This window comes from Penaeus chinensis, chromosome 41, assembly GCF_019202785.1.
Source record: "Penaeus chinensis breed Huanghai No. 1 chromosome 41, ASM1920278v2, whole genome shotgun sequence".
Taxonomy (NCBI): Eukaryota; Metazoa; Arthropoda; class Malacostraca; order Decapoda; family Penaeidae; genus Penaeus; species Penaeus chinensis.
This window is the reverse complement of record NC_061859.1, coordinates 13,542,407-13,554,906: the sequence shown is the minus strand read 5'-3', so window position 1 is coordinate 13,554,906 and position 12,500 is coordinate 13,542,407.

The following is a 12,500-nucleotide window of genomic DNA, read 5'->3' as shown; positions in this document are numbered from 1 at the left end:
TAATATCTTTCCCTAAAACTTTTGATTCACAAAGTTATAACAAGAGCTAGAAAATACAGCTGGATGCGGTTTTGAGAGACTACAGCTGAAATAAAAACAAATGAATCTATGTGAAAAATGAGAAATGAATAGATGACAATATATAATGTTTACAGCTGCAACACACACACACACACACACACACACACACACACACACATCACAGTATCAAAAAATCCATAAAGACTGATTGAGTTCTACATTACTTAATTAATATTTGTCCTTATGTTTATGTTACTAAAAACTATTTATGCATGAACTAGATGATGGCATTATCTAGGTTAGGATATCATATTTTCTTCTTAAATTGAAAAGCGTATATATTTCGAAATCAGGGATATGGAATATACTCTATTGACGTGCACATGTGTAAGTAGATAAAATATGTCTCTTACACGTGTATAGTTAGCTAATATACCATCTCCCTTGTATGATTTTCCTACAACACGATGTAATAACAAACCCTAAAGCACATATCACTATATCAATTAATCTATACAAAGTTAAAAAAAAAAAACAATGAATTCAAACATATCTCTCCTTCGGCCCCTATATTCATTAATATTTATCAAAGGGGGAAACTTAATGGAAACAAGAGGAACACCGTCATATTTCACCCAATTTTTTATAACAACGATGTCATGTGGCCTAAAAGTAAACTCACACGACAGGTTAATTGTGCCTGATAGCTAATACACTCCGCTCTCTCATTATTCTTATTGAAATGAAGTTGGCTTGGGGAAAAGTACGCTATGGTTTTTTTCCTCTCCTTTTTGTCACTTATAGAGAGACGAGTGTTTTTTTTTTGTTTTTTTTACTTTTCTAATGAGATTTTCGGTGCTTTATTTGTTTTAAATTATGTCAATTAATTTGCATCTTTTTCTTATATGTATGTTTATAAGGAAAGTATTCTCTATATGTATTAGATAAACTCCCAAAACCACACACGCAAAGGGACTGCCGTATACCCCTAACTTCCAGCCAGGTAATACCCCCACCCCTCCCTTTACCACCTAAAAAAGAAAAAAAAAGAAAGAAAGCAAGAAAGAAAAAAAAAACTTCTGTTCTGTGGTAATCAGCTAACGACCGTAATTTCGATGGATTGCATACCCGTCAGCTGTGCATCAATAATACTTCAATAAGGGGTGAGGCGGTATTACAATGTGAATTATACGGCAATTACCATCCGTCATACACACGTGATGGATAGAGAGTCATCAAGAAACACATCTACTTAAGTCTGTTTTGCCAGCTCTGACCGAGGGAACGGCGCCCCCCCCCCCCACACACACACACCCCTCACTCTCGCTCCCCCTCTCTAGCTCTCTCCGCTCCTTCCCCTTACTCTAGCCCCCCCCCCCCCTCTCTCTCTCTCTCTCTCTCTCTCTCTCTCTCTCTCTCTCTCTCTCTCTCTCTCTCTCACTCTCTCTCTCTCCGCCCCTCCTTTACTCTCGCCCTTCTCTCTCTTTACCTGTCCTCCCCCACCCCCCTTACACTCGCCTCTCTCTCTCTCTCTCTCTCTCTCTCTCTCTCTCTCTCTCTCTCTCTCTCTCTCTCTCTCTCTCTCTCTCTCTCTCTCCCCTCTCTTCCCCTCTCTTCCCCCCTCTCTCTCTCTCTTTCTCCCTCTCCGCCCCCTACTCTCGCCTCCCTCTCTCTCTTTCTTTCTCCCTCTCCCCCTACTCTCGCCCCTCTCTCTCCCTCTCCCCCTCTCGCCTCTGTCTCCCTCTCCCCCTCTCGCCCCATCTACACGCGTCCCTCTCTCTCTCTCTCTCCCTCTCCCCTCTCCCCCCGTTCCTAACTCCCCTCGTCCCCCCTTCCCCCCCTAACTCTCTTCTTCTCTCCCCTTTCCTTCTCTTCTCTTTTATCTTCGTGTTCTGTTTCATTTGTCTCCTTCTTTCTTTTAATTACTTGGTCTCTTCGACTAACTTTGGTTTCACATTTTCTTTTCCTCTTCATTATTTTCTTGTCTGTTTTATTTTTACTCTCTCTTCTCTTGTCCATCATTCTCTTTTTTCTCTTTCTCTCTCTCTTGCTTTTTCCCCCTCTAATTCCACTTCTTCTTTTTTCCCTTTTCTTCTTCTTTCCCTTCTTTCTTCTCCTTATTATTATTGGTGTCTTTCTTTTTTTTTTTTTTTCATTTTTACTTTTATTCATATTCTTCTTATCATTATCATTATTATTATCATCATTATTTTCATTATCATTATTATTACTATTATTGTTATTTTTACTATTTTTTATCATTATCATTATTTTGAATACCATTATTATTATTATCGTGATTATTATTATCAATATTACTTTTATAATTATAATCATTATCACTCTCCTTCTGTTGCTCCTACTCCTTCTCCCCTTCTCCCCTCCCCTCCCTTTTCTCCTTCTTCCTCTTCCTCCCATTCTTCTTCTTCCTTTTCTTCCTTCTCTTCCTCCTCTCTCCTTTCTACTCCATCTTAACTTCCTCGTTCTCCTCTTTCTTTTCCTCTCCTCTCCTCTCCTCTTTTTTTCCCTCCTTCGTCACCTCCTTCTATTCCTCTTCAGCTTCCTCTCCTCTCCCTTCTCCTCCATCATCACTTCCTCCTCTTCCTCTTCGTCTTCCTCTCTTTCCCCATTCCCCCCCCCCCTCTCCTTCTCCTCCATCATCACTTCCTCCTCCTCCTCTTCTTTCTCTTCCTCTCCTTCCCCCTTCTTCTTCTTCTTCACTTCATCCTCCCCTTCTCCTCCTCCTCCTCTTCGTCTTCCTCTCCTATCCCCTATTCCACCCCTCTCCTTCTCCTCCATCATCACTTCTTCCTCCTCCTCTTCCTTCTCTTGCTCTCCTTCCCCCTTCTCCACCCCTCTCCCTCTCCTCCTCCTCTTCGTCTTCCTCTCCTATCCCCTATTCCACCCCTCTCCTTCTCCTCCCTCATCACTTCCTCCTCCTCTTCCTTCTCTTCCTCTCCTTCCCCCTTCTCCACCCCTCTCCTTCTCCTCCTCCTCTTCGTCTTCCTCTCCTATCCCCTATTCCACCCCTCTCCTTCTCCTCCATCATCACTTCTTCCTCCTCCTCTTCCTTCTCTTCCTCTCCTTCCCCCTTCTCCACCCCTCTCCTTCTCCTCCTCCTCTTCGTCTTCTTCTCCTACCCCCTATTCCACCCCTCTCCTTCTCCTCCATCATCACTTCCACCTCCTCCTCTTCTTTCTCTTCCTCTACTTCCCCCTTCTCCTCCATCATCACTTCCTCCTCCTCCTCTTCGTCTTCCTCTCCTTCCCCCTTCTCCACCCCTCTCCTTCTCCTCCATCATCACTTCCTCCTCCTCCTCTTCCTCCCCCTCTATCCCCTTTCCCACACACACCTTTTTTTTTTTACCTTTCCTTCCAGACGTCACAGTTGCTGACGCTTGGATAATCTTCGCCAATTTTGTGGTGGTGAGCCTTCACAATCATCCGTCTCTTTGTTCTCTCCTCCTTTGTCATCTTTATTATTCTCCTTCTCTTCCTCTTCTTCCTTTTTCTTAGTCTTCTCTTGTATCATTTTCGTCTTCTTCTACTGCTTTTCGTTTCGTCTTTGCTTATCTTCTTCTTCTTCTTTTGGTTTCGTTTTTGTCATCGTCTTTTGTCATTTCTTTTTTTTCATCTTCTTCCTCGTCTGTTTCCTCTTTCCTTTCATCTTCCTCCTCTTCTTATTTTTTCCTTCCATCTTCCTCATCTTCTTATTTTTCCCTTTCATCTTGCTCATCTTCTTCCGCCTTTGTTTCGTTTTCCCCATTTTCTTTCTTCTCTTTCCTTTCATCTTCACCCACATTTTCTCTCCTTTAAGTCACCGAAAGAAAGCGATATTGCGGGAAGAGGGGGGGGGGAGGAGAAGGAGGATGGAGGGGGACTGGAAAAGGGAGAAGAGGAAGGGTAGGGGGGGAGGAGAATCAGAATTTGTGGATATGATTTACTTATCATTGATATATTTACTTACATATCTTAGTCTTAATTATTTACTTACATATTCATGTTTGTGCATACACCTAAACAGGCATACTTACATACTTACATGGATACATACATACAAACACACACACATGCATACATACATATATGTATACGTAAATTCACGCAAACGTGTACATTAATCTCTATGACTGTATCTATGCATACATGAATATATGTACCTTTATCATATATAATTTACCTATTTCATTCTCCAATCATTACGAAAGAAAATATGCCAAAAAAATGAACCATAGAAACAACACAACTCAATAACTTGCAATACCTATATAACGAAATTAACAGCAAAGTCAATACTTAGATCCCATAACAGATGTGGAGATCCAAAAAGCATTAAATTTGGACCATCATTTGCATACAATACCGTCTTCTACGTGAGTGTGAAAAATAACCGACAGGGGGAGAGTAGTCCGTGAAAAATGATTCGGATACAGGAAGTTCAGTGTGTGAGGAATAGGTTTGTGATGGAGCTTCTACAAAGACAATAAGTACGATATGAACAAAATTCATATATGTGTATATATGTGTGTGTGTGTATATATAAATATATATATATATATATATATATATATATATGCATATACATATATATATATATATATATATATATATATATATATATATATATATTTATATATATATATATATATGTATATATATATATATATATATATATATATTAATGTATGCATATATGTATATATGTATATATGTATGTATTGTTATTATCAATGTTGATATTATACATTTCATTATATATTTATATATATATATATATATATATATATATATATATATATTAATATCATTGTTATTACTTTTATTTTTATCACTATTATTTTTATAATTAATAATATTATTACTATTTCTATTATCATTATTATCATTATTAATATTACTATTATTGTTGTTGTTACTATTGTTATTATAATTTTTATTATCATTATATTTATTATCAGTATTGTTACCAGTATTATTATTATCATAATCATTATAGTTATTATGATCATTATCATCATTATTATTATTACTATTATTATTATTATTTTATTTTTGCTATTATTATTATCATTGTTGTTATTATTATCATTATCATTATCATTATTATTATCATTATTATCATTATTATTACTATTCCTAATTTCATTATTATTATTACTATTATTATCATTTTCATCATTATTATTATTATGGTTATTAATATTATCATCATTACTATTATCATCATTGTCATTATTATCATTATTATTCATTATTATTATTATCATTATTATTATTATTATTATTATTATTATTATTATTATCATTGTTATCATTATTATTATTATTGTTGTTGTTATCATTGTTATTATTATTATTATTATCATTATTATTATTATTATCATTATTATTATTATCATTATTATTATTATCATTATTATTATTATTATTATCATTATCATTATCATTATTATCATCATCATCATCATCATCATCATCATCATTATCATCATTGCTATTATTAATATCATTATCATAATTGGTATTTTTATTATTACTATTATAATTTGTTTTCAAGGCAATAATAACAGTATTTGTTTTTGCTGTTATTACGTACCCGTATAGAATTATAATATAATTGGATTTCCAAAAAAAAAAAAAAAAAAAACATTAAAAAAAATTACAGGAGTTATTTTGACAATAAAGAGATGACCTAGGCAGTGACAGAGGCTAACGTGTATGACAACCAACAATATTATCTTATATGCCAATCTATATCAATGCCTAATGACAGCAATATATCTCCCCGTCGTTGTGATTTTGTGATAAATTGCGCATTTTTCTTGTCATAATAAACATCTTATCAGTTACAGAGCCTCGTGAGAGACGGGAGAAATGTTCTGTTATAAATACAACCGCAAGTCACAGTCGCTTAAAAGAAAGGTGGGGGGAAAAAATATCGTCCACCATTATTGATCCATATTTCATCCTTTTTCCTCCTCTCTCCCTCCTCCATTCCCCTGTTTTTCGTCCTCTCACTATCTCTCTCTCTCTCTCTCTATCATTCTCTTTCTCTCTCTCTTTCTCTTTCTCTTTCTCTTTCTCTTTCTCTCTCTCTCTCTCTCTCTCTCTCTCTCTCTCTCTCTCTCTCTCTCTCTCTCTCATTCTCTCTATCATTCTCTTTCTCTCTCTCTCTCTCTCTCTCTCTCTCTCTCTCTCTCTCTTTCTCTCTATCATTATCTTTCTCTCTCTCTCTCTCTCTCTCTCTCTCTCTCTCTCTCTCTCTCTCTCTATTTCCTACTTCAAATGACTTATTTCTCCTTCTTTTTCTTTCTATTTCTCCTCCTCTAGTTTCTTGATTTTCTCCTCCTTTCCCTATCTTCTACTTCGCTCCCGTCCTTCTCCTCTTCCTCCTTCTCTTTTCCCTTTTCCTTCGAGCTTCCTCCCCTTAACTCCTTCCTTCTCCTCCTCCTCCTTCGTTTCTCTTCCCCCTCTTCGTCTCTGCTTCCTCCCCTTAACCCCTTCCCCTTCTCTTCCTCCTCCTCCATCTCCCCCTCCTCGTCTTCCCCTTATACCCCCTCCACCTTCCCCCAAACACCCTTTACTCCTCTCCCTCTCACCCCTTACACCCCTCCCCTTCTCTTCCGCCTCCTCTATCTCCCCCTCACCCCTCCCCCCTCCCCCCCCCCCTCCCCCAACCGGAGGGAGGAAGAGAGATGGCCAAGAGGTTAGCAGCGATTCCTCACCTCCTGCTTTATCGAGGTGCTTCTCATTACACCTTTTGTCTGGATGGACTTGAGGCGGCCGCTGACAGATGGCACTGGCTGTCTTTTTCATTATCGCCGCCATGGAGAGATGTCGGGCAACGAGGCCACGTCTGGGAGGAGGGGTGGGGGATGAAGGGAATGGGGGGGGGGGGGGGGGGTTGCGCCGTCGACCCCGCGTGCGGTGCCTTGCGCGGGACTCCTGTGTGGGCGTTGTTTTTTTCGTCTTCTTCTTCTTCTTTTTCTTTTTCTTCTTGTTCCTCTTCTTGTTCTTCTTCTTCTTTTCTTCTTCTTCTTCTTCTTTTTCTTCTTCTTGTTCTTCTTCTTCTGCTTCTCCTTTTTCTTATTCTTCTTTTTGTTCCTCTATTTCTTGTTCTTCTTCTTCTTTTCTTCTTTTTCTTCTTCTTCTTCTTTTCTTCTTCTTCTCCTTCTTCTTCTTGGTCTAGACGTTCATTTTTTAGGGGGGGGGGGGGGGGGGGGGGGGGTGAAATCCAGTACGTAGAATCGAGGTCTGTGTGTTTATACGTTTATGATTTATTAGATAGACATATAGATACATAGATAAATAGGTAGATAAATAGACAGAAAGATTGACAGAATTAATAATCTGCTTTCTCTCTCTCTCTCTCTCTCTCTCTCTCTCTCTCTCTCTCACTCTCTCTACCTCTCTCTCTCTCTCTCTCTCTCTCTCTCTCCCTCCCTTCATCCCTCCCTCCCTCCCTCTCTCTCTCTCTCTCTCTCTCTCTCTCTCTCTCTCTCTCTCCCTCCCTCCCTCCCTCCCTCCCTCCCTCCCTCTCTCTCTCTCTCTCTCTCTCTCTCTCTCTCCCTCCCTCCCTCCCTCCCTCCCTCCCTCCCTCTCTCCCTCTCTCTCTCTCTCTCTCTCTCTCTCTCTCTCTCTCTCTCTCTCTCTCTCTCTCTTCTCTCTCTCTCTCTCTCTCTCTCTCTACCTCTCTCTCTCTCTCTCTCTCTCTCTCTCTCACTCTCTCTCCCTCCCTCCCTCCCTCCCTCCCTCCCTCCCTCCCTCTCTCTCTCTCTCTCTCTCTTTCTCTCTCTCTGTCTCTCTCTCTCTACCTCTCTCTCTCTCTCTCTCTCTCTCTCTCTCTCTCTCTCTCTCTCTCTCTCTCTCTCTCTCTCTCTCTCTCTCTCTCTCTCTCTCTCTCCCTCCCTCCCTCCCTCCCTCTCTCTCTCTCTCTCTCTTTATCTCTCTCTCCCTCCCTCTCTCTCTCTCCCTCCCTCCCTCCCTCCCTCTCTCTCTCTATCTCTCTCTCCCTCTCTCTCCCTCTCTCTCTCTCTCTCTCTCTCTCTCTCCCTCTTCGTTGCCTACGTACCTGCAGCCGCCCTCGCCAAGTCACCGCGAAGGGAGTGAGACGAAGCCGGCTTCCCCCTTCCTAAAGCTCATTATCACCCCGTTTCGATGTATTTTTCACCCACTAGGAGGCTCGAGGATGAAGACGGGGTTGCTGCTGAAGCCCTTTTGGAAGCACCTTTCTACCGCTCTTCTCCTCTTCCTCATCTCTTCTTCTCTGTCTGTTCTTTCCTTGTCTTTACTCTTTCTTTTTCTGTTTTTTTCATCCCTTTCGATCTTTCTTTTTTTGGTTTCTACTTCGTTTTCTCTGTTTTTTTTTTTTGTTTTTTTTTTGGGGGGGGGGGTAGTTTCTGCTTCTCTTCTCTTCTCTCTTTTCCCTTTCGTCTCTTCTTCCATCCCTTTCTCTCTTTCTTATCCCTTTCTCTTTATCGCCACTTTCCCGTCATTCTCTCCTTTCCATCTCCTATCTTCCTCCTTCTTCTCTATCTCTTTCTTTCCCTCTCTTCTTAGGAAGGAGGGGAGGGAAGGGAAGAGGGAAGAGAGGAGAGAAAAGGAAGGGGAAAGAGGGAAGGGAAGGAAAAAAGGAAGAGAGAAGAGAAAGGGAAGGAGAAGGAGGGAAGGGGAAGGAGGGAAGGGAAGGAAAAAGGGAAGAGAGAAGAGAAAGGGAAGGGGAAGGAGGGAAGGGAAGAGAGAAGAGAGAAGAGAAAGGAGAGAGATGTGAGGGGAAGGAGGCAGGACAGGAGAAGAGGAAATGGAGTGGAATAGGGAAAGGAAGTGAGGAAAAGAGGGGAGGCGAAACGAAGGAAGGGAAGAGAGTAGAAGAGAGAGGGAAGGGGAGTAAAAGTGGGAAAGAAGGGATAAGGAAGGAAAGGAAGTGAATGAAAGAGGGAAGAGCCAGGATGGAAGGGAAGAGGGAAGGGAAGGGGAGAGAGGAAGAGGGAGGGAAAGCGGGAAGGGAAGGAAACGAAAAAAGAAAAAGTAAACGAGGAAAAGGGGGAAATGGAAGAGGAAGGGGGAAAGCGAAGAGAGGAGGAGGCAGAGAGGGAGAGGGAGAGGGAAAGCGAAGAGAGGAGGAGGCAGAGAGGGAGAGGGAGAGGGCCAGACTGAGGCTATCCATTCACCTAGGGGCGATTCTTCTGTTGCGGTTAAATAGATGTGTGACCCTTATGGAATGTACGGATTAGATGCCTTATCTCCTGCCATTTTCTCCTTCTTCATCTTCCTCCTTCTTACTCCTCCATTTTCTTTTTATCCTTCTCTTAATTTTTCTTCTTATTCTCCTCTTGACTTTTATTTTTCTCTCTTATTACCGTCTTCTGTTTCTTTCACCTTTTCTAATTCTTTTTTTTTGTTTCATGCCCCGTCTTCCTTCTCTTCTTTTATCTTTCTTTCCTTCTCTTCCTCGCCTTTCTTCTTTCTCTCTTTCATCATTTTCTCCTCCTCCTTATCGTTATCACGAAAATCTTCCACGACCGCTTTTTATCTTCTTATTTTTTACCTCCTCCTCCTTCTTCTTCTTCTTCTTCTCCTCCTCCCTCGTCTCCTCATCACCCTCATTCTTTTTCCTGTCTTTCACCATTTATTTATCTTCGTCTTTTCGCCTTCGTATCTCCTTCCTCCACATTCTTCCTCTTTCGGCGCTTTCACCTTCTCTTTCTTTTACACTGTTTTATTATTTATCCTCCTGTTCCTCTCCTTTCTCTATTTTCATCATCTTTCTCCTACTTCTATTCATTCTTCAATTGTTTTCATACTTAGTATTGCTATCCTCCACCTCTTTCTTCTTCTTATCGTTCTTTCTCTCTTTCACCATTTTGTTCTGCTTTAGCACAATTACGAAATTATTTCCCAATTTCTTTTCCTTGTCTTGCACCTTTTCCTACTTCCTCTCTTCTTGATTTTTCCTTTATTTTCCTTCTCCTCCTCCTCTTTTTTCTTTAATTTGACTACTTTTCACTCTTTTCATATTCTTGTCTTCTTCCTCTTCACTCCCCCGTATGCTCTTCGTCTTTCACTATTTATCTTTTTTTCTTTCCTTTTATCTCCACTTTATTTTCTTCTTTTTCATTTACATTTTCCCCATCCTCTTTCTTTTTCCTCTTTTCTCCTTTTCTCCCTATCATCCTCTCACCCCTCTTCTTCTACTTATTCTCCTCCTCCTCTTCCTCCCCCTCCTCCTCTTCCTCCCCCTCCTCCTCTTCCTCCCCCTCCTCCTCTTCCTCCCCCTCCTCCTCTCCTCCCCTCCTCCTCTTCCTCCCCCTCCTCCTCTTCCTCCCCCTCCTCTTCCTCCCCCTCCTCCTCTTCCTCCCCCTCCTCCTCTTCCTCCCCCTCCTCCTCTTCCCCCCCCCCCTCCTCCTCTCTCCCCTCCTCCTCTTCCTCCCCCTCCTCCTCTTCCTCCCCCTCCTCCTCTTCCTCCCCCTCCTCCTCTTCCTCCCCCTCCTCCTCTTCCTCCCCCTCCTCCTCTTCCTCCCCCTCCTCCTCTTCCTCCCCCTCCTCCTCTTCCTCCCCCTCCTCCTCTTCCTCCCCCTCCTCCTCTTCCTCCCCCTCCTCCTCTTCCTCCCCCTCCTCCTCTTCCTCCCCCTCCTCCTCTTCCTCCCCCTCCTCCTCTTCCTCCCCCTCCTCCTCTTCCTCCCCCTCCTCCTCTTCCTCCCCCTCCTCCTCTTCCTCCCCCTCCTCCTCTTCCTCCCCCTCCTCCTCTTCCTCCCCCTCCTCCTCTTCCTCCCCCTCCTCCTCTTCCTCCCCCTCCTCCTCTTCCTCCCCCTCCTCCTCTTCCTCCCCCTCCTCCTCTTCCTCCCCCTCCTCCTCTTCCTCCCCCTCCTCCTCTTCCTCCCCCTCCTCCTCTTCCTCCCCTCCTCCTCTCCTCCTCCTCCTCTCCTCCCTCCTCCTCTTCCTCCCCCTCCTCCTCTTCCTCCCCCTCCTCCTCTTCCTCCCCCTCCTCCTCTTCCTCCCCCTCCTCCTCTTCCTCCCCTCCTCCTCTTCCTCCCCTCCTCCTCTTCTCCCCCTCCTCCTCTTCCTCCCCCTCCTCCTCTTCCTCCCCCTCCTCCTCTTCCTCCCCCTCCTCCTCTTCCTCCCCCTCCTCCTCTCCTCCCCTCCTCCTCTTCCTCCCCCTCCTCCTCTTCCTCCCCCTCCTCCTCTTCCTCCCCCTCCTCCTCTTCCTCCCCCTCCTCCTCTTCTTCCCCCTCCTCCTCTTCCTCCCCCTCCTCCTCTTCCTCCCCCTCCTCCTCTTCCTCCCCCTCCTCCTCTTCCTCCCCCTCCTCCTCTTCCTCCCCCTCCTCCTCTTCCTCCTCCTCCTCCTCTCCCTCTTCCTCTCTTTCATCATCATCTCCTCCTCGTCTCTTCTCCCTTATCACAATATTATTTCCCCCTCCCCCTCTCACCCTCCCCCACCCCCACCCCCCGCCGCGGTGTCCCCCATCGCATAATGGCGGACGGTGACAAGTGACAAACGGCGAGCGAAGCTATTCAATAGCAGAGAGCCAGAGATATAAAAGGCAGTGGCTCATAATAGCGTTAATTACTAGCCTGGAATCGTCTTACGCTAGATCTTGAAGGAACGCGGATGATCAACGCGACTTATGTGCTGCTGTTGTGATGAATGGGGTGGAGGGTTTGTTATGAGGGAGGTGTTGTGGGTTACGGGTGTGGCTTGAAGCGTGGTTGTTGTTGTGGTATTTCGTGTTATTAGCATTATTATTTTATTATTATTATTATTAGTTATATTGTTGTCGCTCTATGGTGAAAATAACGCTATGTAAATGTATTAGTTGTTAGTATTGTTTACGTTATAATCAATAGGATTATTATTATTACTATTTTTATTACTATTACCATCATTATTATAATGATCATTATTATTATGGTCATAATTGTTATTATTATTATGAATATTATTATCATGGTGATTTTTAGTATTTTATTCTTATTATTACTGTTATTATCATTATCATTATGGCTATTGTCATTATCATTACTATTATTATTGTTGTTATGATAATAATAATTGCTATCGTTACTATTATCATCATTCTTATTATTCTCATTATTATCATTATTATTATTATAATTTTGTATTATTATTATTTTTTTTATTATTATTATCATTATTTTTGTTATTATTGTTATTATTATTATTCATATTCATATTCATATTATTATTATTATTATTATTGTTATCATTATTATTATTGTTATTATCATTATTATTCTTATTAATATTATCATTATTCTTATTATTGTTATTACTATTAATATTATTTGTATTATTATTATTATTTTTATTATTATTATTATTATTGTTATTATTATTATTATTATTATTATTATTATTATTATTGGTATCATTATTACTAATGTTATTATCATTATTATTATTATTATTATTATTATTATCATTATTATCATTATTATTATTATTATTATTATCATGCCGAG